Below are 26,845 nucleotides of genomic sequence, written 5' to 3'. Positions count from 1 at the left end.
ACATATTTGATGTTGAGTACTGGTGAAAAACATAAACAAGCATTTGATCAATTTGTTTTTGTGGATGAACATTTTGTGAACCCCACTAGTAATGATTGGAAAAATGCACGGATTTTTGTAGAGTTCCTGAAAATTTTTTATGATGTTACATTGAACATTTCTGGTTCTTTGTATGTGACTGCTAATGTATATTTTGAGTAACTTTTCACAATTGAAGATGTATTAAATGATATGTGCTTGAGTAGTGATATTATCACTTGTACTATGGGCATAAATATAAGAAGTAAGTATGACAAGTATTGGGGTAGCACAAATAGGTTTAACTTAATGATATATGTCGCTTTTGTGCTTGATCCACGATACAAAATGATGGCAATGAAGTTTTGGTTGCAAAAGTGCAAAGGGTATGAGTTGGTGGATAAGATAGAGGACAAGGTTAAACTCCTTTTAGGCCGCTTGATCGAGCAGTATAACACATTTCGTGTGGCTAGTGGAGGGAGTTCTAATGTGGCTCAAGGGAGGCCAAACACTACTAGTGGGGCGAGTTCTAATGAGCCAACACCACCTCCGACTAAATTTCAGATCATGTTCACCAAATTCCTTGAGGAGCAGGGTGTTATGGCGTTTAGATCGGAGCTAGAGAAGTATTTGTCTTAGGCGTGTGTAAATAACTCGCTCGGTTTTGTTATCTTAGATTGGTGGAGAGTTAATGCCGCCAATTATCCTGTCCTTGATGAGGTAGCACGTGATGTGTTAACCACCCTCATTTCTACTGTTGCCTCAGAGTCTGCATTCAGTACTGGAGGACGAATATTGGATCCTTTTAGAAGTTCATTGTCTCCGAAAACTGTCGAAGCCCTCATTTGCACCCAAAATTGGTTAAAGACCAAACCTGTTGACATTCGGGAATTGGAAGAATACGTACAGTCGATGGACCTTGAAGGTAAGTTTGAAACTTGAAATATTTTTTTAATATCTATCTATCTCGGTTTATTATCTATCTAACTCATTTTTTAATATTTTTTTAGATGATCATCTAGCTTCATTTTCAACAGAGGATGCTGTGCGTCTCTCTTCCCATTGATGCTGAAAAAAATTTAGAGTAAGTACTTTTTCCTTGCATAATCAGCCAACTCTTTTATTTGTATGATGATCATAGCAATTTATATTTTGTAATTAGTAAAAATTTTGTTTTATCAGGTTATCTAGTTTCTCATGACGTGCTGACGCAATTAGTAAACACTTGAAGGACACAAAAGCAGCTGAATAGATGGCAGTTTCAAACTTTCAATTGAAGCATTTTGTAATTTTCATATATTATAATTTTGTATTTTGTAATGTAATGTAATTTAATTTACTATGTAGTGAATTACATTATTGCATGCATTTTACATGATAATGCATGGCCATGGAATGCTAGAACTAGTAGAGGTAAGAAGTACTACTACTTGATCGATCATTTTTAACAGTAGTATTATCATACTGGAATATGGAATATATTACATGTACATGATCATCTAATCTCAAATTAATATATATATTACCAATTTTTCAGTAACATAGGCTTTTAGATTAAAAAAAAAAAACTTTTTGAGCTTTATTAGGCTTTAATTAAAAAAAAAAAAAACCCAGGTTGAAGCTGGCCGAACCCAGATTTTCGGGTTGTAGAAACTCAGGTTCATCTGGGTTCTGTCCCGGGTCATAACCCGGGTGTATTCGGGCCGAAACCCGGCCCAGGTTTGAAGCCCGGGTTCCTGGCCGGGTATACCCGGATGAACAGTCTTATGGAAGACTATCACAAAAAATTTAAATCTTATTTCTACATATATATGGCAAGTCATAAATTTTTTTATTCAAAACGAAAGTTCTCTTTAAAGATGATTTTACTGAGATGTAACTTTTATATATAAATATGATTGTATGATTTACTGTAGAATTAAACTTTAGATTTATTTATTTTTATTTTACATAATTATTACACGCTAAAAAAGTTGTCGCCCCACATAAAAATATCTAGTTCCGCCACTGTTGGTGGTGCCGAACTAGTGTGGCTGCCACCACTCTGGCACCAGAAATGGTGGCAACTAAAAAGTATATTCAACCACACTTAAAAATAATAAAATTATAGCCTAAAGTTTTTCTCGCTCCACTCTTTTCCATTTGAATTTCTTTTATTTTTTCTATCAAAAAACAACCTACCAAGTTTTTGCCCGAGTTTTCAAGTAAATCTCTCACATGATACCATCAAATTTTGGACAAATATTTAATGTCCAATTTCTACCCGAGAATTTGAATTTAGATTTGAATTATATTTCAATTACAAATCAATAATAATTTCATATTAAAATTTTAAAAGTTTGACTTTAAAAAAAATTATTCTTCTTCTTGTGAGAGCATTAGATACAAAAGATTTCATAAAATAAACAAAATAATTATTCATTAAAATACTTAAAATCTAAAAGAATGTATGTGGAAACACTTATTAAAATCAATCAAACTTTATGTACTTAAAAAAATAGCTTATTAAACTCAAATCATATAACTAAGCATGTCATAATAGGGTTGTACAACAACCGACCAAACCGGCCGGCACCGGTGCAGATCGACCACCAGTGCACGGAACTGGTCAGACGGCAGTAAAACTTCCTTAAAATCGACGTCGGTTGGTTCGGTTCCAACTTGAACCTAGTTCAAACCGCTAAATTGGCTGATTAAATAAATATTATATATATATATATCTTAGTTAAAACGAAGCTATTCCACTTAAGTTTAAGTGAAACCGCGTTGTTTTAGACTTAAAGTATACAAAAAATATATATATATATATATAAGTGAAACGATGCCGTTTGATTTTAAACCAAATGGTGTCATTTCAATTTGAGCTCGTCTTCTTCCCCTCCTATCCTCTTCTCCGATTTCCCTCATTCTCTCTCAAACTGCAACACTTTCTCTCTCTACTCTCTCAGAAAACCCTCACCGCTAGGGGGATCGAGAACTGACCGAGAACCGCCGAAATCGGTATGGCCAGTATTTCTCTTCCCTATTGGCCAGTCCGATTGGTTCTTCCATGAAAATCCCCTCCATTGATCGGTGACGATTTTTGTCAAAAATCGAGCCGATATGGTCGATTTTCACCCCTATGTCATAAAATGTCTAGGCCTCAATCTTACCTCTCTAGGCCAAGTCCCATCCTACACCACCATCTCTGTAATTTTTAAGAATTGAATGATTTTCCACGTATCCTAGTTTATTTATAAAAGCTTAAACATATTCTTTGTTACGAATCAAGCCATCTCATCTTATTCTCTTAATATATTTTGTAACTTAAATTATTAACTAGCATTTATTTCATAGTAGGTAAAGGAGAGGAGAGGACTGTGAAATAAATTCTGAATCATGATTAAGAGCTTTAACTAGTTCGATAAATTCCAACTCCCTCAACTTACTACATTCAATCCCAGTGAAGATTCTAAATGAAGACTCAAAAGCCAAAGAGTTTATCGATGTAGATAGTGGCAAATGGAAGAAATATGTGATAAAATAGATATTAAAGAGTGATGAGACAGGATTGGTTTGTACCATACCTACTGTAACGTCCCAAAAGAAATTCGATAGAAAAAGTTTCTTTAGACCTTAGAAATGCCTTGAAATCTTGAAATCCTGAAATTTGTTATTGTAAGAAACAGAGACCTAGAAGATGTCAAAGACAAGATAAAGATTACACCACCCGATAAGACTTCTAGTGATATACAATCTGTAGCTGACTTAATTACTGATAAAGATATAGATAACAACAATGTAAATAACTGATAAGTTTTGGGTATTTGTATTGTACTCAACTATGTACACTAAAGCAGCTACATATATAAATCAGCACGTCTCCATATACACAGTATGGAGATCTGATTTATTCATCCAAAAACCATGCCTTTTATTTATCCTTTTATGGTATCAAGAGCCATTAAAGACCAACGTCTGTGATCCATGGCATCCGATTCCTCACCCTCCTCCCATTCTTCCTCTATGGCTTCACCATCTAGTCTTCCTCCACAATTATATTCTCCTTTAAATCTCTGAAATTTTATTACTATAAGACTCAGCAAGGATAACTATTTACTATGGAAGGATTAGATTGTGCCATATCTATGTGGGCAACAACTCTTTGGTTTCATTGATGGAAGTATTCTTCCTCCGTCATCCTACTTGCCAGATGTTGGGGGTATCTCACTACCTAATCCAGCCTTTACAAGGTCGTTCCAACAAGATCAAGTGATTCTCAGTTTGCTGGTGTCCTCATTATCTGAACGGGTACTGACTCAATTTGTCGGCCTCTAAACATCTCGTGAAGTTTGGTTGGCACTGCAGCGAATGTTCTCTGCCCACTCTCAAGCTCGAATCACAAGAATCAGGTTCCAACTTTCTACTTTTAAAAAAGGTGACTCCACAATCACAGATTATTTTTAGAAGGCAAAGACCCTATCTGACACTCTTGCCGCAATTGGCAAACCTTTGGAGGAATGTGAGATTGTTTCCTACCTCCCAACTGGACTCGACATTGCCTATGATCCCCTTATTACATCAATTACAACAGGGTTGATCCTATGACACTTGATGATGTCTTTGGCCACTTATTAACTTATGAGGCGCGCCTTGAGCAGCAGACCTCCGTTGTCGACATGGCAGTAGCCTCTGCCAATCTAGCAACAAATAAAGGAGTTTCTCACAGCAATCGTCACAATGGTCACCGCGGTCGCTTCTCCAACAATAATTTCCGTAGTCGTGGCCATGGTTGAGGCCGTCGTAATACCTTACTCCTTCTTTCTTACGTACGCTTCTCTCTTTCTGACGTACGTTCCCTCTTTATGACTTAAGCAAATCCCGAGGGCAGAGATTATGTGGATTGTCTGCCCCTTCCATCTAGCGACTGCTAGCCTCATCATGTGTGCCGAACCTTGATGGCGTGTCTCTCAAGATATTAGGTGACTTCTAAAGCACGCCTAGTGTTTTAAATGTACTGGAAATAATTATGTGAGGTATTTCCAGCATTATTGAATTAAGTTGATTTTAATACTGCAATTATAATATTCTTGAAGAGGTCCAAAAATATTATAATTGTTGGAAATCATTTCAATATTAATTATTAAAATGATTTCAGTTATTTAAAATAGTATGAGATTTAAATTATGTTGAAAGCTTTAATTAATTAAATGGTTTTATCCTTTCAAATATATTAAATAAGATTTCATCATTTATTAATGATGAATAATATTATTTTATAAACTAAAATTAGTTTAAATAATATTCTACCTTAATTCCTCTAAGTGCTTTTAATTAAGTTAATGTTTATGCATTTTCAAATTAGTGTTTTAGGTTGCGTTTGGATGTTGAAGTGAGTTGAGTTGAGTTGAGTTGAGATGATAAAATATTGTTAGAATATTATTTTTTAATATTATTATTATTTTAGAATTTGACAAAGTTGAATTGTTTATTATATTTTGTGTTGGAATTTGAAAAAATTGTAATGATGAGTTGAGATGAGTTTAGAGGTATTTAGTAACCAAACGTACCCTTTAATCTCTCACTGTTAGATCATTTTAAGGATCCCCAGACGAATGGACTGGATTAAATACTCAGACCCCTCTCTTTCTCCCTCACTTTTCCCCAGCTCTCTCTCTCTCCTCCCTCTCTCCTTCGGCTTATGTTGTACGCAGCCCTTCTCGCCGAAGACTCCACCTCACAGCCCGACGTCACCGTGCACCGGCAGGTCTCACCTCTACCACCGTCCACCTCCTCTCACGCCGACGACCCCTCATTGGCAAAGCCAACCCCCGTTGTGCGGCCACCTTCCCCACGCATGCACACAGCCCTCATGCACTATTTCACCATGCGCGACGCACAACGCCGCTGGCCACCAGCACACTTCCAGCCACCATCGGCAACAACCGCACCGAACCTAATCCCTCATGGCAGCTCTCTCCCTCTCTTCCCGAAATGGGTCTAACACACGGGTTTTAACCCATTTCCCCACCGTACGTGACACCCACAGCCACCAAGCACCACCATGGACCTCCCCTCCCCTTCCCCTTTCTCCTCCACGTGACCCGAGGCCCATAGCCTCTCTTCCACGCACGGGTTTCACACCCTCCACCGCCATGCGCCGCCACCCACGGCGTGTAACCACCACCTTCAGCCTCCTCGAGCCACCACCAACACATCCGAACCACCCATAACCCCGATCTGCCACCCATGCACACTCTCTCTCACTCTCTCACGGGCTTCTCCCCCTCTCACAAGGCCATTCCTCCCACCATCACCGTGCCACCACCTCTGAGCCTCCACGGCTCCACCAGCAACTCCCTTAGCCAAACCCTAGGTCCAACCCACCACTTTATGTAGTCGGTAACCACTGCACGTGATGGACAGCCACTGTTCATAGCTAGATCAGCCGTGTTACGCTCCTTGTCGTGTAGTGAAGTGTTAGGCATTCTGTGTAGTAAAGTGTTGGGCTTATCTGTGTAGTGCGCTGTAAAGTGTGGAGCGTAGTTGGGGATTGTGCTGTGCAGTGTTGTGGACGGTGCGGTGTAGTGTGGTTGCGGAGTATGTGTTGTATTGATGACGTGGCATGTGGAAATGGGAACAGTACACGCTAAGTGTACCCTGTGTGTGGCGTAGTGTGGAATAATGAGAGTATATGTAGAATGTACTCTCCTGGCGTATTGTGGAATGGGAAGAGTACACGTAGAGTGTACTCTGTATGGCGTGGTGTGTGAATGGAGTACACGTGAAGTGTACTCCATGTGGTGGGGTGACGCACCATATGGCGGATATGCCATCATGGTAATGTGGCGTAACGTGTGTAAAGAGAGTACACGTGGAGTGTACTCTATGTGGTGGAGTAATGCACCATATGACGAGAATGCCATAATGGTGATGAGTCGTAGTATGTATGAAGGGAGTACACAAGAAGTGTACCCCATGTGATGGAGTGATGCACCATATGGCGGGTATGCCATAATGGTGACGTGGCGTAGTGTGGAATAAGGAGAGTATATGTAGAATATACCCTCCTGGTGTATTGTGGAATGGGAAGAGTACACGTGGAGTGTACTCTATGTAGTGGAGTGATACACCATATGGTAGGAATGCCATAATGGTGATGTGGCATGTATTAAGGGAGTACACGAGAAGTGTACTCTATGTGGTGGAGTGATGCACCATATGGCTGGAATGCTATAATGGTGATGTGGCGTGTACGAAGATAGTACATGAGAAGTGTACTCTATGTGGTAGAGAGATGCACCATATGGCAAGTACACCATAATAATGATAGGTTGTAGCGTGTGAAAAGGGAGTACACGTGGAGTGTACTCTATGTGGTGGAGTGATGCATCATATGACGGATATGCCATAGTGGTGATATGGCATAGTGTGTATGAAGGGAATATACGTGAAGTGTATTCCACGAGGCAGCGACACTTCGTGTGGCGTGTCGCAAAGAATTGTGGAATGATGTCCCAAAGTAGTTATGGTGCAACTTGTAGTCTGAAGTGACAAGTGTCACCGTGATGGACTTATGGTTAGGAATATGCGTGAAGTAGCAGAACAAGTATAAGAGTACGCAACGGAAGCATGACTGGGCAACATCATGAAGTGACGTGGTTCCTGACAGTCAGGCTTATGATGGGTGAAGAGTTATTGTAGAAATGGCGTAGCAGGAACGTGACGAGATGTCACGATGTGATAGGAGTACGTGAGGAACCGTACTCGTGATAAGTTAAGGGTTGATGTAAGAAATGACGTACCAGGATGTTAGGTGACGTGACAAGGTCATGGTGTAGCTTGGGTATAGTCTCGAGCTATATGACGTGATATAAGGTGTAATGGTGAAAGGAGTCTAGTCGTGTTAAGTGTTGGGATGAATTGTCACAAAGGACGGGTAGCATGAAGAGTCATGCTAGCTGGGTTAAGAGAAGGTTGGTATCGGAGTATGACCCTTGTCCCTACGAGCAGGTGATCAACGTGTCATATGTTGATCTTAGGTGATAAAGAGGTAAGGTACATGTGTAATCTGGTTAGACACGTGCCAGACTGATTCACCATATGTAATGGGTAGTCTGTCCTGAGCACAGTTACACAGTGCTTAAGCCTCAGAGTTGGCTTAGAGCCGTGTAGCTTTTATGGATGGGAATGAGGGTTTAGTATGGGCTAAGGTGCATGAAGATAGTGATGGGTGTATTGTTAGGATTGGGATGTGTGATTCCATTGGTTGGAATCATGAGTCGAATGTGGTTAGTAAGAAGAGTAAGACGAATGTCTTAGTGTCTTAGTCCTAAGGTGAATCATGGGTTCACTTCAGTGGATGAGCACTCGAAGCAAGACCTTGAGTTGGAAGAGATAGTGACCATAAGTAGATTCTGAAGGGTTAGCATAGTGAATGGCACGTAAGTGCATGGGATATAAAGAGAGTGTTCCAAGTGATGTGTAGCTCTATTTCTAGTTTAAGTTGATTATGCATTAGATAGAGAATGACGTTAAGGTTATGTGTATGCATGTAGGTTGCCATCTGACATGCACATGAATGGACTGCATGATATGCAAGTAGCATGGAGTCCAGGTAAGTGTTATGTTCATACTCTTCTAGAGTCTTTCTTAAAATATAAAGAAACGAAACGAAACGCTTTTCCTCACGATGCCTTACGAAAAGACACGAAAGAAAATGCTAAGTGTTTAATGGTATACGTATGTACGGCCCTCCTTGGCAGCCCTTTTTTACACAACGAAAGTATTAATTGTATGCATGTGAATGAATGACTATACAATGTATCTATTGTATGTATTTTCTGAGAAAATCCATGAATTGCACGAAAGGCATGAAGACGGATGCTTTTACGAATCCTACGAACTGAGGCTTTCACGCGCGCCATGAGGTGATGCTCGTGGATGTGGTGAGAGACGACATTCAAGGTGACGGTTATGGATGCCACGGAAGCCGACGCCTAAGCCCATGCATGTTTTAAAATGAAGTTTTCCATGAACGAACTGTTAACGATGTTTTCTCATGAAAAGAAATGTTTTCTCATAAAAATTAATGTTTTCTCATGAACTGAATCTTAAATGAAAAGGAAAAAACTGAATGAAAGCTCCAGCTCTTTAGAGTTGGCATGAACGAATGAAAAGCAAAGCAAAGACATGAAAGCATGAAATGTATGAAGACACGTAAAGGCCACATGAATGAATGAAAGGGCACCAATGAATGGGCAGATTACAATGCCGGGTAAGTAGTATTGGAAGTGCACCCAGTGCTGCTCCCTATGAAAGGGATTCCCAACCCGTGGCCATGGGCGGAGTCTGGGTCCAAAGGAAGACCGCTAACCCTAGCACACGGGGCGCAACCGTGTGTACTGGGCTATGAAAGTGATAAGAAAAAATGTATGTATGCATGTATGCACGTAACGCACGAACTTACGAACTTTTAAGAAATGAGGGCACTGACGGGGGGAAACGTTTTACGAAGAGAAAGCCCATTTTCAAAGGAAACCCCGTTCAGTGATGTTTTCGAATGAATGCACATATGCAAGAATGCACCGCATTCTTACAGAATTGAAGGCACTGACGGGGGAAACGTTTTACGAAAAGAAAGTCCATTTTCAAATAAAACCCCGTCCAGTGAAGTTTTCAAACGAACGCACATATGGACGCACGCATGTACGTATAGTATGTACAAATGATGAATGCATGAATGAAAATTATGTTGTTATATTTTAACTGTATGAAGTAATGCTTATGAGTCATCGACTTATTTTAGTTTTTATGCATGTCCCTCCCCCTCACATGAACTGAGTGAAAAGGACGGACACGGCCCATGGGGAAGAGTATGGAAGTCTAGGCACGAGTTTTAATCGTACGAGGGACCATTTTATTATAAGAATAATGTTTTTCGCTGTAAAACTCTTAGTTATAAACGTAGAGTCTTGCACCCTGGGTATGCAAGTAAAAATTTTTAAATCGAACGGTAATTCCGGTCTTCCTTTATCAAAATATTTTATAAAAAGTCCCATCACAAGGACGGGCGTTACAGTCGTGGCCCTCCCACCAAGAATTCGTAGCCATCCCGCGTCTAGTGTCAAGTATGTGGTAAGTCTGGACATTTGGCAATATCTTGTTGGTATCGATTTGATCATTCTTTCCAGAACTCTCAATCGTTGCCTACTGCCTTTATGGCGACTGCTACTGCCAACAATGACACTGCACGGTATTCTAATTCGGGAGCCACTCACCACCTCACAAATGATTTTTAGAACCTCAATCTTCATGCTGAGTCATATCATTCTGACCAGATTCAAATTGGTGATGGTACAAGTTTGAATGTTGATCACATTGGTTCCTCTAAGTTACCTTTATCCCATAATTCCTTCTTATTGAAAAACCTGTTACATGTGCCCTCAATTACAAAGAACCTGATTTCCGTGAGTCAATTTATTGCTGACAATGGTGTTTTTATTGAATTTCATGGGGATCATTTTTGCATCAAGGACGAGGCCACGAGGAACATACTGTTGTGCGGCAAAGATGATGCTGGGCTATATCCTTTCCCCTCCACCATCCCTCGTTTACCTCAAGCTCTTCTCTCCAACTGTGCCCCATTGACCACTTGGCATTCCCGTCTCGGTCATCCCTCCATGAAAATAGTTCGTAGTATTGTCTCTAGACTTTCTCTACCTATATTATCAAATAAAATTGATAGTGTGTGTTGCTTGTCAACAAGGCAAAAGCCACCAACTACCGTTTGTTATGTCTGAGGCCGTCTCCAAATGTCCATTAGACCTTATTTTCAGTGATGTATGGGGACCATCCCCTTGTTTATCTACTGAAGGGAATAAATATTATGTTCTTTTTGTTGATCATTTCAATAAATATTCTTGGTTATTTCCGATCTTCCAAAAATCAGATGTTCTACCTTTATTTCGTTCCTTTTATCTACATGTAGAACATTTCTTTAACCGTAAAATACGAATGGTCCAAACCAATTGGGGTGGTGAATTCCGGAGTCTCCATAAATTTTTTAATACTCTTGGGATTCAACACCGTATTACTTGTCCCCACACTCATCAACAAAATGGCTCTGTCGAAAGACGTCATCGGCACATTGTGGAGATTGGTCTTGCCCTCCTATCTCATGCAAATGGCTTGCTACCTCATCAACCTACTACCAACTCCTATATTATCCCACATTTCCTCGTTTGAAAAATTATTTGAACAACCTCCTGATTATTCCCTTTTACGTGTTTTTGGGTGTGAATGTTGGCCCTATCTTCGACCCTATAATCATCACAACATGCATTTTCGGTCTCAAAGTTGTATTTTTCTTGGGTATAGCTCTCATCACCGTGGGTATATGTCTTGAACCCACATTTGGTCGCATTTTTTCTGTCACGGCATGTTATATTTAATGAGTCCAAGTTTCTGTTCAGTGCTATCAAAGACAAGCCCTCTTAGTTCAAGCTGACCTTATTCCTTTACCATCCACATTAAGAGTCTCAAGTCCATCCCCTTCTATGTCACAACCACCAGAGTCATCCTTTCTACCCCCTTTAGAACCTACCAATTCCATCTCACCTCTCCCTGTTGAGTCTCCACAAAACACATCCCCTTCACCCAGTCCGCATCAGTCCAACCAGCTACAGCAAAAATTGGACCACCTCGACCTCATTCGATGCAAACTCGGCTCCAGAACAATATTGTCAAAACCAAACAATATCATGATGGTTGTGTCCGATATCCTATTCCCAAAGCCCTTGTGGCCATCTCAGATTTTTTCCTGGCTGAACCATCTTCATATACTCATGCTTCTAAACACCCTGAGTGGAGACAGGCCATGAATGCCGAATGCAACACCTTGCTAAAAAATGATACCTGGTCACTTGTTAAGCCGCATAATGATATGAACATTGTGGGGTGTCGCTGGGTTTACAAAGTTAAACGTAAGCCAGATGGCACACTTGATTGGTACAAGGCCCGTCTTGTGGCCAAGGGATACCATCAATAAAAGGGTCTAGATTTTCAAGACACATTCAGCCCAGTGGTTAAACCCACTACCATTCAACTTGTGCTAGCTCATGCTGTTAGTCATCGGTGGTGCATCAAACAACTAGATGTTAATAATGCTTTCCTCCATGGAATTCTTAATGAGGAAGTGTACATGCAACAACCTACCGGCTTTGCTCATCCTCAATACCCCGATCATGTATGTCGGCTTCATAAGGCACTTTATGGTTTAAAACAGGCACCTAGGGCCTGGTATTCATGCATAAGTGACAAGCTACTATCGTTGCGTTTTGTTAATGCTAAGTCAGATGCATCACTCTTTGTTTTCCAACATGATCAGCTAACCATTTATATTCTAGTTTACGTGGATGATATATTGATCATAAGATCATCCTCATCTGCTGATAAGTTTTGGGTATTTGTATTGTACTCAACTATGTACACTAAAGCAGCTACATATATAAAGCAGCACGTCTCCATATACACAGTATGGAGATCTAATTTATTCATCCAAAAACCTTGCCTTTTATTTATCCTTTTAGTTATGATTAGGCTATGATGGAAGGTTTAAAACATGCATTACGATTTGAGGATTTTTTTTCAGACCAGACTTTGGGCGGCAAATTATTATTACTTTGGGGAGATGGATTGAATGTGTCGATTGTGAGTGTTGGTGTTCAACATATAACAATACTTATTTTATATGATAACTTGCAAGTTTTTGTTTCAGTGATATATGCGAAGTGCTAGTACCAAGCACGCAGGAAGTTGTGGGATCTATTGTAGTAGGATATACCGAGGGATGCTCCTTGGTTAGGCATAGGAGATTTTAATGTTATCAGAAGTGAGGATGAACATTGTGGTGGTAGGCCTCATTTGCGAGTGGCAATGGATGATTTTAATGATTTTATTGACTTGTGTGGTTTGCGAGAGATGGCATCGGTTGGAAGGAAATTTACATGGTGTAACGGCCAGGGAGGATTGGCTAGAAGTTGGTCGAAGCTTGATGAATTTAGTGGCAGTTGAGAAGTTGTCGGCATGGTCCCTCTTCCTTTAAATTCCAACAGATGTAGGTGTCTCATGAGAATTTCCAGCAAGTGGTCCAAGTAGTTTGGCAGGAGCAATCAATGGCGCCGAGTCTTTTTTGTTTAGCTGGGAAATTAAAAAAGTTAAAGCCAATGCTCAAAGTTTGGAATTCCCAAGCGTTTGGTAGAACATAGGAGAACATTGTCAGTTTGGAGAATAGGATAGAAACTTTGGAAGGACAAATACAACTTCAGCTCTCGGATGAGGTTGAACTAGATTTGCTAGTATCAAGGGAGGAGTTAGCGGTGTGGCATCATAGGGAAGAAACTAGATTATCACAACAGATGAAGATAAACTGGATGGAGAAAGGAGAGGCATCGGCTAAGTTTTTTTAAGTCATTTGCTTCCATGTCGAAACCGGTAGTGAATGTTGATGCGCATGAGGGATGGTACTATCCTGGACAATCTGGAGGCAATCCATATGGGTGGAGTCGAGGTTTTTAGTCAATTCCTTCAAGCCTGGCAGAATTGGGTTCTTTCGAATTTGTCTTCGCTAGTGGACTTTGATGTTATGAAACAGGAAAACAGATTGTTATTGTAGCCCCCTTCAATCCAAGACGTGAAAGATGCTATGTTCTCAATTCCCATTGATAGTAGCCTGGATCCAGATAGGTTTGGATCGGGTTTTTATCGTTCATGTTGGGATATTGTGGAAACCAATGTAGTGGTGGTAGTAAGGGAGTTTTTTGGCAGGTGTCCGTTACCTAGATTTTATTCGGCTTCCTATATTGTTCTTATTCCTAAAGTGGAAAATTCTTTTAGATTTGACAAGTTTTGTCCTATAAGCTTGTGCTCGGTAATCTACAAGCTTTTTTCTAAAATCCTAGTGAGAAGATTGTCTCTTATCCCGAGTATAATTGTCTCCCCATAACAAGGTGCATTTTTACCAGGTAGAAGTATTTTTGAGAATATAGCGTTGGCAAATGTGCATGGTGGTAATGTTTTTATTAAAGTGGATATGGTGAAAGCGTATGATAGTATTGATTGGGATTTTCTCCTACATGTGATGTGATGCTTTGGTTTTTCTCACAGAGTTTGTGAATTAGTTCGTCAATGTATTACTACTTCCTGATTTTCAATTGTTATGAATGGCACTGCGAAGGGTTTTTTTTCCTAGTGGTCGTGGATTGAGTCAAGGAGATCCATTATCATCATATTTATTTATTTTGGTGGAAGAGATAATTCGAATTTGTTGAAGCGTAATTTTGAGACTCGAAAAATTGTGCCTTTTTCTCATCCTAGAGGTACACCGTTAATCTCGCATTTGTTGTATGCTGATGATGTTATTGTCCTTACCAACGGGGCTCGCACTTTGCTAAAAAATATCAAAGATATCTTCAAGTTGTATGAGGATTGGTCGGGGTAGGTAGTGAGTAAGGTGAAGTCTTCTTTATTTTTTTTCGAATTACATTCCTTCTGTTAGAAAAAGGCGCCTTCTGAATTTGATTTCTTTTTCGGAAGGTTGTTTTCCAGTGAGATATTTGGGCGCTCCGTTAATATCCGGCCTTTTAAAAGTTATTCATTTTGATGATCTATTGACTCATATCAGAAGCAAACTGGGGGGTTCGCAGTCACGTCTTTTATCTTCTGGTGCTTGGTTACTTTTGTTGAGGCAAGTTGTGTCTAGTACTCCTGTGCATTTAATCTCTGAAGTTGTATTTTTTTTTTTAATTTTTTTCTTAATGATTAAGGATGTTAAAAAATACTTAAAAGAAAAGAAAATAAAATAAAATACATTATGAAGTAGTAAATGGGTGGTATGAAATATTAAGCCTATCATTATCCAATATTTATTGAAAGATTGAGGCCCAGTTTGGAACTTGGACTGAACTGAGTTGAGTCTAATTTTAAGCTGAGTCTAACATCCAAACATCAAATTTTCAAATCACTAAATTCATCTCAACTCAAATCCTCTTTACACGTGGGATCCACAACTTTTTTTAACTTCCCATAAATATATCTAAAGTAATCTTAACATCCAAACACATCTAAAAAAAACCTAACTTTAATGAGCATGGCATGCTAACTTGTAGGGCTAAGCTCCAACTCTGAACGGAACCGACCGTCTATTGGGCTAAATGAATGCCCTTTTTCGACTTTTAGGCTCACCAAAGCCCAAGTCCGAACCTGTAAAAAAAAATACTGAAAAGATTAAAAAAAAAAAAAGCTTAAATACAATAGTTTAAAAACTAAATTACATGTATGATGTAGCCATAAGTTATAACAGTCTTATTTATAATATAATAACAACATTGACTTAGCCTTGAAAGATAACTACATAAATATTAAACACAGATTTCACTCAAATCTCAATGGTCCATTGGTCATGCCTGAAATGAAGATAGAAAGTTGTAATCAATAAATGAAAAAAATTGATAATAAAAAATTGAACACGGTAAAAATATAATTTGATTCTTATCAAGAAATGGGGTTCTCCATAGTCCATAGTCTCTCAACTCCATCCCAACTCTCAAGGGGCGTCCATCTCAGACTCTTAGTCATCGACAATTATGTTAGTGTTCACAATTAGGTCTATAAAATCATAAAAAGTAGAAGTTATAAACATTAAAAATAATTAAATAATCATTTAAAAGCATATAAAGTTACCCGATTCAAGCCTATAGCTCTCGGCATCAACGCCAACAGTATCTAGTCCAATGAGCGTTTCACTTATCCAATTCTATGTGCAAACAAGGACTTCCACGGTTGACGGTGACAATGAACTCCGATAAGCATCCAACACGCGACCTCTAGTGCTAAGCGCCGACTCTGAGGCAACCGTAGTGACAGGAATGACTAGTACATCTGAAGCTATACGGGAAAGGACTAGATACTTGGTGGAATTAACCTTCCACCAAGTTAATAATTGAAATACAGCACTAGGTGCCTCGATAGCTTCCATAAAATATCGTTCAACCTCATATGTACATTGCATAATATTCCTCGTTGCAATGAGTTGATGATACTGCTGCATAATACTATGGCTTGTAACCCCTACGGATGGGTCAGTATCATCTAAGGAAGTTGTGATACCCCATAAGATATGGATAAGGGTAGGTGGTGTATGGGATCCCACATAGCTTGGGAAGGAGAAGTTCTTACTCTTTATAAGGTTCCAATAGGGCTCCAATTGTATCATTGACTACTCCTTTTGGAGTATAAGCCATGTGATTTAGGCCTTCCATTGGGACGTTACAAATGATGTCAGAGACTATCCCAACCAGAAATGTGAGACTTGAGCCATGCTACCTACAATGGATTGTGATACCCCATAAGATATGGATAAGGGTAGGTGGTGTATAGGATCCCACATTGCTTGGGAAGGAGAAGTTCTTACTCTTTATAAGGTTCCAATAAGGCTCCAATTGTATCATTGACTAGTCCTTTTGGAGTATAGGCCATGTGGTTTACGCCTTCCATTGGAGCGTTACAGAAGTTGTCGACCTCGTCAGCCTCGAATGTGAGGAGCTACCAGCTACGGATAAAGGTTGACAACTATTGTTGTAGTGATTATATAGGTCATCAATATCACTTTTTAGCACTCTAATAAACTCTGCAGCCTTCACTGCCCCGAAAATGGAATTTACCCAAAAGTCTAGAACGACCAACTTATATTGGAGGTCAAAGATCACAACCACAAATAATAATCTATTTATCTTCTCAATATTCTCCTAATATTTATTATATTTGGTCTTCATCCTCGCAGCCATAGCAAATAGCAATCCTCTAGAGTCAACACAACTATTTTGGAAGTGGAAGTGAAGCTCCGAGAGCTTGCTAAAGTACAAGTTCGCAGTTGTATATTTGGATCCAGATATCCGCATGGTTATGTCATAAAAAAGTTTTAAAAATTGAACAAAGTACCTCACACTAGTCCAATCATGTGCGTCCGGCGCATCGAGCCCCTATCCTGCTGGCTCCAACAAAGCATACCTCAGGCCCCCATCCTCGACCTCCCATGTCCACGACATGTTTTTAGAAGGTCGTGGTGGTTGATCGTGCTCAATGGGCATCTCCTCCTCTTCGTTGAACATATCCTCATCCTCTATATCTACTGGGAGTGGGAGTCGACTACTCGCACAAGATGTAGCTGCTCTAGATGTAGCTGCCCAAGATGTAGCTTTAGTAGTGGAAGTACCCACCGATGTAGGAGCTGTAGTATTGGCATCCGCCACGCCACATCCCCTTGTGAACGATCATCTCCACTTGGTCTAAGATCCATATCACAATCAGAGAAGGGAGTCCCCGCTCGTTTTTTCTCTCTAAGGAAAAACAAAGTTGGTGGTAGTTTTTTCAGTGACGTCTGGGGTTGGTAATGACTACAGAGGTAGATTCTGAGTTGATTCTCTACGTAGCCCAGGGCGATGGAGAATATGCAAGAGACGTGGAGAAATCTTCGTCTAAACGAAGAAGAGGGGGACAAAATCGTGTTAGAGGAAGAGACTTTTTCAGAAGCCCAGAGGAAAGGTGAGAAATGCCTAGTTGGGAAGTTCTGTTCGGAGAGGCATATTAGTAGTAAGGTGGTGCAGTTGATGATGGCAAGAATTTGGAGGTTGAGCAAACCTGCCAAGTTCAAGGAGGTGAGTACGAATGTTTTCATCCTCTCTTTTGAAACTCATGCTGACAAAAATATAATCCTTGGAGGAAGACCATGGCTGTTTGATGTCTGTCTCTTGGCTATCGACCCATTCCAAGGTTTCACTCAACCAAGTATGTTGAAGTTCGAGACTACTGCATTTTGGGTCCAATTTCAGAATATGCCTCTAGTGGGAATGAATCGGGAATGTGGCTTAAAACTGGGAAGCACGCTGGGTGTCGTAGAGGACGTGGATGTTGACGAGGATAACATAGGGTGGGGTAGTTACTTGAGAGTAAAAGTAAAACTGGACCTTTACAAACCACTCGCTCGAGGTAGAACAATTACTTTGCAAGGGACAAAGTACTGGATCCCAGCACAATACAAAAAGCTCCCACGTTTATGCTTTCAGTGTGGGAGAACCTTGCACAGGATAGAGAAGTGTAACAATCAAACAAGGGAGTTAACGCCCCAATACGGGCCCTGGTTGCACCCTGAACCAGGAAGGAAGAAACGTCGAGACCATGCCGAAGAAAGTTTCTCCCATGGGGGATCTTGGCTGAGCAATGACCAAGGCGTGAAGTCAATGCCGGTGGAGGAGGGCAATCCGATGGAAGCGGCACCGGAGTTGCCCATGGCAAATGAGACTACTGTTCAAATTGTCACAGATCAAATGACACCAGTTTTGTGTCACGGTGCTAATGTCAGTCTGAATATGGGGCTGGGAACTAAGGACAGTATTGACAAGGAATGGACCCCTGCAGACTCTCATGACTCTAATGTAGCTGCAGGCCTATCAACTGTACCAAAGTGGAGACTAGAGTCAACGGGTGGAGTGGGAAAGCATTGGGAGCCAACTATCTGCAATGATAAGGGGGGCATTTCAGAAGCTAATCCAGGATCTAGCACTAATCCGACTTTCTTTATAGAACTCGTGGAAGGGGCTTCAACTGGGTCTACTCAACAGGAGAACGGGGTTGTCAAATCCTCGGCTACGATGGAAAACGAGGTCCCTTATAAGGGTGGCGAGCAAGCGCTAGAATTCAAAAAAAAAAAAGGCGGGAACTCAGATAGAGAAGGCAACAGAGGAAACTGGGGGAATAAACAGTTATGGGTTGGGCCTAGGTGGACCAACTATGCACGATCCAGATCAAGAAGGGTGCTTAATCGACCAGGTTTCCCAAGCCTTCATTCCAATTAAGCCTGCTAGCCCTTCAAAAGGCAGAACTTGGAGACAGAGAGCTTGAGGCCCAGGTACCATTAGTCCCTCTCAAAATGATCTTGTGATTAAAAAACGTAGTTGGAATAAGGAAAATGTAGACCCATCAGAAACGATGCTAGCAAAAAAATGTAAACTGATTCATCCCAAGGCAGGTTGTAACAAGGGAGGCAGAGGCCTTCGTGACACCATGAAATCGGCAGCGGCTGCAAAGTCGCCCTGCTGGAAGCTATGATACTCCTAAGTTAGAATTCCCGGGGGCTTGGGAACCCGTTGGGAATTCGAGTACTTCGCGATTTAATCCGAAGAGAAGGACCCGATATTTTATTCTTGCAAGAAACTTGTTTACAAGCAAAAGTCATGGAGAAACTCATATTTATCATTGGTTTTACCAACTGTATGGAAGTAAGCAGTGAGGGGAGAAGTAGGGGTTTGGCTTTGTTTTGGAACAATAATTCCCAGCTCGAAATCCTTAGTTATTCAAAATACCACATTCATGCATTGGTCACCAACGAGGAGGGGGATGTACGGGAAGGTGTCTCGTGGTACCTGACTGGGATCTATGGCCATCCGGAAGCCTCAAGGAGGCTGGAGACTTGGAATATGATAAAAGCTTTGGCAGTCACTAGTGACCGAGGGTGGTTAATGATGGGGGACTTTAATGAGATCCTAAGTAACTTTGAGAAAAGTGGTGGCAGAATCAGACCAGAACGACAAATGAGGGACTTTCGACAGCTTCTAGATGAGTGTGAAATGATGGACTTGGGCTTCAATGGCAACCAATTCACTTGGTGGAATGGTAGGGGACAACATCATAGCATTTGCGAGAGACTAGATCGCTTTCTAGCCATTATGCAGTGGAAATCTCATAATTTGTTGGCTGAAGTTACTCATGGCTTTGCACCTTATTCTGACCACATCCCTATCATCCTCACGACCCAAGATGACATAGAACACATAGGTAAGCAAAAAACCTTCAAGTTCGAGGCCATTTGGGCTGAAGAACCAGATTGTAAAAAGGTCATTGAATTAGCATGGTCGAGAGCAACGGGGCAAAGGGATTTATCTTCCATCATGGAAAAAATAAAGCGATGTGGGGAAAACTTCAAGTGTGGAATAGAATTTGTTTTGGCAATGTGAGAAGAAATATTGAACAGGCTCATTTGAAACTAAGGAAGTTACTACAATCTGACCCTTGCTGCCATAGGAGTGACTCTCTCCAAGATGTTAGATCCGAGCTTCATAAGTGGTTAGAAAGGGATGAACTATTATGGAAACAAAAAGCTAAAGCTATGTGGTTGCAAGTAGGTGATTAAAACACCCATTTTTTCCATAACAAAGCTTCCCAAAGAAGACAGAAAAATGTAATTATGGGTGTGAAAGATGTAGTAGGTGAATGGCAGATTGGGAGTTTACGAGATCAGGTTATCACAAACTCCTTCCATCAGATGTTTAATTCAGCTGGCCAACAAAGCCAAACTAATTTCCTAGATGACCTTGCTGGGAGAGTTTTGGATGGTATGAACTCTTTCCTTACCAAAGCCTGCATGGCAGCAGAAGTGTCACAAGCCTTGAAACAAATGAACCCCTTTCAGCTCCTGGACCCGATGGCATGGCTCCCATCTTCTACCAAAAATTTTGGAGTGTTATTGGTAGAGAGGTGATTGAAGCAGTTTTGAATGCTCTCAATTCTGGAATCTTTCCAACAGGTCTCGACCACACTTTCATTACCTCGATTCCGAAAAAGAAAAAACCAGTGGAGGTGGCAGATTATAGACCAATTAGTCTATGTAATGTCCTTTATAAGATCATCTCTAAGGTCATTGCAAATAGGATAAAAACCTTTCTAGCTAATGTGATCTCCTCAACTCAAGCTGCTTTTGTCCCAGGCAAGTTGATTACAGATAATGTGTTGGTAGCATACAAAGTGGTCCACTTCCTAAGGCAGAAAAGGAAAGGTAAGCAAGGTTACATGTCGTTAAAGCTGGATATGAGCAAAGCATACGACCGTGTGGTGTGGAATTTTCTTGAGAAGGTTATGCTAAAGATGGGGTTCAATGATAAATGGGTGAAGTTGGTGATGCTTTGCACAAACTCAGTCTCCTTTTCTGTTTTAGTCAATGGGGAACCTAAAGGCCCAATCTTCCCATCCCGAGGCCTGCGGCAAGGAGATCCTATCTCCCCCTACTTATTCTTGCTTTGCACCATGGGGTAGATCTCTCTCCTTATGAAAGCTGAGAGATCTAAACTTATCGAAGGTATATGTATTTGTAGAGGAGCGCCAAGACTAAATCATCTCCTCTTTGCAGACGATAATGTTTTATTTTGTAAGGCAAATCTGGCTACTAATGTTCAGATTCAAGTCATGCTGGAAACCTATGAAAAGGCCTGGGGTCAAAAAATAAACAAAGAAAAAACTTCTATGGTGTTTAGCAAGAATGTACCCGATCAACAACAACAAGAGATTCTTAGTTTTTGGGGGGTCAATCAACATCAACAATACGAGAGTTACCTTGGCCTCCCCCCTATGGTTGGTAGAGGAAAAAGAAAGACCTTTTCAGATCTTAAACATAAGGTTTGGTCCAAACTTCAAGGGTGGAAGGCAAATGTGTTGTCTCAAGGTGGTAAGGAAATCCTGATTAAAGTCGTGGCCTTGTCTATTCCCTCTTACACTATGAGATGTTTTAAGCTTTCTTCTTCTCTTTGTTCTGAACTTGAAAGCATGATGGCCAGCTTTTGGTAGGGTCAAAAGAAGAATGAAAAGAAAATCAGGTGGATCAGCTGGAAAAAAATGTGTGAGACTAAAGGAAATGGTGGGGTTGGTTTCAAGAATCTACAGATTTTTAATATGTCCCTAATCGCAAAGCAAGGCTGGAGAATCATGACGGAAGAAAAGTCTTTGCTGCACCAGATTTTTAAAGCTAAATACTTCCCAAAGCTTAGATTCCAAGATGCCACACTCGGAGCAAATCCCTCTTATGTTTGGAGAGGCATTTGGGAGACTAAAGAAAATTTGATGAAAGGGTGTAGATGGAGAATTGGTGATGGGAAATCAATTAATGTGTGGTCTGACTACTGGCTGCCACAACACAAGCTCCTTCCTCAACCTGCCAGCTTCGAAGTCATATACCAGAATGCTACTGTCGATACTCTAATTGATAGAGATACCAAGTGGTGGGATGTCACAAAAATCCAATGCCATTTCCCAGCCCCTCAAGCAGCAGTTATTTTTAAGATTCTCTTAAGCTCTGACCCTTGCCCAGACCGCTTAATCTGGGAGCATGAAAAGAACGGGAACTATAGTGTTAAAAGTGGCTATTGGTTTTTCTCTTCATTGGGGACAAATGATCATAGAGAGGAATGCTCAAATGCTCAAATCCACAGAAAGTTTTGGAAAAGACTATGGAAAATGAATGTGCCTAACCGAGTTAGAATTTTTGGATGGAGGGCATGTAGAAATGGATTACCTACCCTATTGAATCTTCAGACCAAAAAAGTGCCCGTAGAGCCTACTTGTAGATGGTGTAAGGAAGCTGAAGAGTATACCACTCATGTACTTTTAAGCTGTCCAACCGTTAGAGATGTGTGGACTTCCCTATTTCCTCAAATTCCAACGGAGGCGATGAATACTAATTGGTTTCAATTTGCACTGCATGTATAGCAAAGAGGCAATAATGGAGAACTAGAAAAGGTGTTCTTAATAGCGTGGGGACTGTGGTACCGGAGAAACCAAATGATTCATGAAGATGTGGTCATACCTGCCTTACAAGCTGTAGAAACGGCCCTGTCCTCCCACAAAACTCACTTGCAGGCTCTTGCTTCTCAAGGCCCTAGGAAAGCTTGTCGTTGGGAGGCCCCTGATCCTGGAATTCTGAAGCTAAATGTGGATGGAGCGGTGTTTGCAAATCAAAGAAGTGCTGGTGTGGGCCTTATTCTTAGAAACTCAAAGGCTGAAGTCATCTTCTCAGCCAGTAAAAAAGAAAATGATATAAATGACCCAATTGAAATAGAGATGCTAGCAATTTTGAGAAGCCTCCAGTTTTGCTTTCCCCTTGGAATCTCTCATTTGGTTATAGAAAGTGACTCCTTATTAATGGTGAATGAAGTGCAAAGTGTTTCTTTATCAAGATTCCTCCACGGCAATCTGGTGCAACAGATAAAGCAACTTATGTTAAGATTTCCTTGTTGCTCTATTCAACACAATAGCCGTTTAGGCAATGGTGCAGCCCATGGGTTGGCTAAACTTGCATAGAATATTGATGATCTGATAACTTGGTGGGGTTCTTATCCCGGATGTATTGAACTAGTTGTTTGGTCAGATTCTGTGTTGTAATCGTTTCCTTATTAATGAAAGCAGTTTCTATTATAAAAAAAAAAAAAAAAAAAAATATCACAATCAAAGAAGCTGAAAAAATAAATTAGAAGCAAAAAATTAGTTTAAAAAATAACTAGACTATATTAAAAGGCATCAACTCATTTAAGATGGAGAACAATAAATTAGAAGCTAAACATAAACAAACATACATGAAAATACCAAAAACCAGAAAACCCATAATGAAAATATAATAAAAATTAAAGGTAACCACAAGCAAACCGAATATGAATATGAATATGAATAGAGTATTAGAGATGTTAGATCATCATGACCTTTTTCAAAAAAAAAAAAGAAAAAGAAAGAAAGAAAAGAATTGTCTGCAAATTGCATAATGTAACATGTCTAGTAAACCATAACATTTGATGTGCATTCACGTAAATAAACTAGAACATGGCCACTGCCACAATCACCAAGTTGATAACCTACTCTATTTTATTTTTTTATGGGTAGCCGATAACATACTTTTTTGTTTATTATCATTTTGTTAAATACATGAGTCTGGTATGTTGTATGGATGAAAGTATGTATTAAGGAGCTGTGAGAGGCGAGTTTTGAATGTTGGACCTGGACACTTTGTGTCTACTGTAGTGTCTGGCAATTAGCAAGCCTCCGGGTGGTGTCTAATTTGTGTCTGATTACTAATAAGCTTGCTCGTGAATGATTATGATGCTATGTGAGCATATTGATTCTGACTCCTCACTGCTTCTATTGCTATATTTTGTAATTTGAAAATAAAAACCGGAGTGAACAAATTCGGTCATTTTCATTTTGCCTCAAGAAACTTGGCACCCGAAGACTTTTTTCTATAAGCGGAGGATGATGGTTAAAAACTTAAAAGGATCATGAAATAGAAAGGGATTTTAAAAATCAAAGACAATGACTAATGCAGGTGTTCGGCTTTAAATGACCAAAACTAGCACTCCCTAACACGGATTCTGCAAAAGGAAACCAATGTTGAGAATGAGGAATGAGATTGTGTCAAGCAGCATGGAATGAATTATGAAACAGAGAGATTCAATGGTATAGATGAAGTCACAAAGTAGCCAGATACTCATCAGCGTGCCATCCATCAAATATTCAAATTAATGACCACATCTGCGGAGGCTAATCCTCCCACTTTAAGCTATACTTCCAGCATGCATTAGTTCCATGATAGTTAATTAGTAATGAATGATGGCACATTGCATGCCTTGCACATCGCTTACACATTTTATCAAACACATTGCATGCATACAACACAACTTACAAACACATTACACATTTTATCAAACACATTTCCTTACTACAACACAACTTCACAACAATTAATCTCAAAACAAACTAATTACAGGCAACCCAACAACATGGAAAAAAAGAATACATAAAATTAAATTCCTTGATTTAATTTTAGGGCTCGGAATCGGGTACTCTTACCAGTTACCAGAGGCTGAAGCTGAACGGAGGCTAAAGCTCGGAATCCTGTTGCGCACTACGGAGGCGAAAAGAGCAATGGCGGGCCGGCGGCAAAAGTGAGGGAATGAGGCGGTGAGATGCAGAGATCTGAGAGGTTCAGAGAAGGGAGAAGGGAGAAGGAAAGGGAGGGGGGTCCTACGTTTTGGACCCCGCGTGTGATAAAACGACACCGTTCCACATTAAATCCAAATGTAAAACGAAGTCGTTTTATATATGGATTTTAAAAAAAAATATTCAGAGTCGGAATCGGAATTTGGAGCTCCAAGCCGCTCCCAACTCCGACTCCATCAACTAATTCAGAGTTATTCCGATTCTGACTCTGATTTCCGACCACTCCAATTCCGTCGGAGTCAGAATTGAAGCGGAAGTCGGACGTAGTCAAAATTTTCGAAAGTTTGCACAGCCTTACTAGCTTACCTAATATTTGCGTGTCTAAAGGAATTTCTTTAAGGTCTGTAAAGCTGATTACCCTAGAGTAGAGTAATTTTTTGGAATGATGTTAAGTTTATGCCCTCGTTTTGTACCGGTCAGTAAGTTAACTTCTTTTCCGGCACTCGCCTTTTTCCTTTCGTACCAGTAAATGTAATGCTTTGTTAAAGTTTGGATTGCCTACTTTTTTTTTTTGCCTTTGCTTCTTCAGATTCTCAGAAAGCACACGAAGATTCAACTTTATTACAAATTCGCCCTTATTTCCTTTCACATGAAAGTTGCTTTTATGCTTTTTGGGTTAAGCATGTGCAGACCATTATAAAATGCTATTTCTTAACTGCACTGTAATAATACTAGTAGTAGACTTTTTAAGCACTGTTATTACGTTATTGCCCTTACAAATTCTAACTATGACAGATTGTAATCGGTTTCTTTATCTTACTATGGACTTGCTTTTATGAGTTAAGATCTACGAAACTGGTTTTAAATAGACGATTTTAACTCAGAAACTTAAATTATACAGATAGTAATTATGGAAATAAAATTATATAAAGTTTTCCAATAAGAATTACATTAATAAATAATAAGACATTAATTTTATTGAACACTTTAAATTGTTTAAGCCTATTATATGAAATTTTCTGTTGTTTACTTTAGTAACTATGACAGAATGAAGATATATATAATATTTAATTTTTTCTTATTGAATAAAAATGTTAAAAGAATATTGAAAAGAAAATGAAAAAAATAGAACAATTTTCAACTAGCGGCACGTCCAACAGTAAATGTTGGGTGGCCTGCTAGCACCATCCACTTTGTATAGGTAACAATCTTCGAGGCAAGAATTTGGGATTAGCTATACGAGATAAGTAGCTTGAATATAAATTATGATTAATACTGTTAGATTATTATTACTAAAGTTAATTCTTGATAGCCTCTTTTTTGTACTACATATGTCATGATTTATGCAAGCATATCATTCATCATAATCTACAATCATGTTAAATTTCGCACCACGTTTAATTCAACATTTTATAGTTATGTACGTATTATTTATGTTATGCATCTTACATTGCATACGATACGAAAGCTTCCTTATGTTCAAGTATAAGATAAGATTAAATAAGTTAATAAGATGGTCATTTAGATGCATGGTACCAATGCGATTCTTATGGGTGGATGTGCAAGCCACGAACCTGAGCGTGGTCCACCATAGTATGCTAGAATACTATTAGTAGTTCCCTTTATGGCCAAAAGATGTGGGACCTATGCACAACTTCACACAAAAGGTTGAGTGTGTTGGCCAGTAAGATAAGTATGATAAGTTAGATAAGTAAGATAATTCAAGACAAATCATGCATATCATAAGCATACGTAGAATGATCATAACATTAAATTTTCAACATGAAAATGTTTATGAAAAATCCTATATTTATTATTTTACTTTGTGATGAGTTTCTTACTGAGTTTTCAATTCATTTTAATTTTATTTCAATTTTTTTAACCACCCAGGTGAGGATGGGGAACATGAGCAGGCGGGACAGGATTAGATGGAGTAGTTAAATTGTAACGCCTCAATGAAAGGCCCAAACCACATGGCCTATACTCCAAAATGACTAGTCAATGATACAATTGGAGCCTCATTGGAACCTTATAAAGTGCA

General features: G+C 39.7%; 1 long non-coding RNA gene across 1 annotated transcript; it reads left to right on the top strand.

The window, feature by feature from the left end:
* The first annotated feature begins 849 nt into the window (after nt 1-849).
* Nucleotides 850-1,277, top strand: LOC121257551. Its single transcript, XR_005939239.1, has 3 exons — nt 850-943; nt 1,029-1,102; nt 1,201-1,277. It is a non-coding gene; the product is annotated as an uncharacterized LOC121257551 (long non-coding RNA).
* Nucleotides 1,278-26,845: the final 25,568 nt, after the last annotated feature.

Source organism: Juglans microcarpa x Juglans regia, chromosome 3S, assembly GCF_004785595.1.
Source record: "Juglans microcarpa x Juglans regia isolate MS1-56 chromosome 3S, Jm3101_v1.0, whole genome shotgun sequence".
NCBI lineage: Eukaryota > Viridiplantae > Streptophyta > Magnoliopsida > Fagales > Juglandaceae > Juglans > Juglans microcarpa x Juglans regia.
The sequence above is the reverse complement of the archived record's forward strand: the minus strand, read 5'-3'. Positions and strand labels throughout refer to the sequence as shown.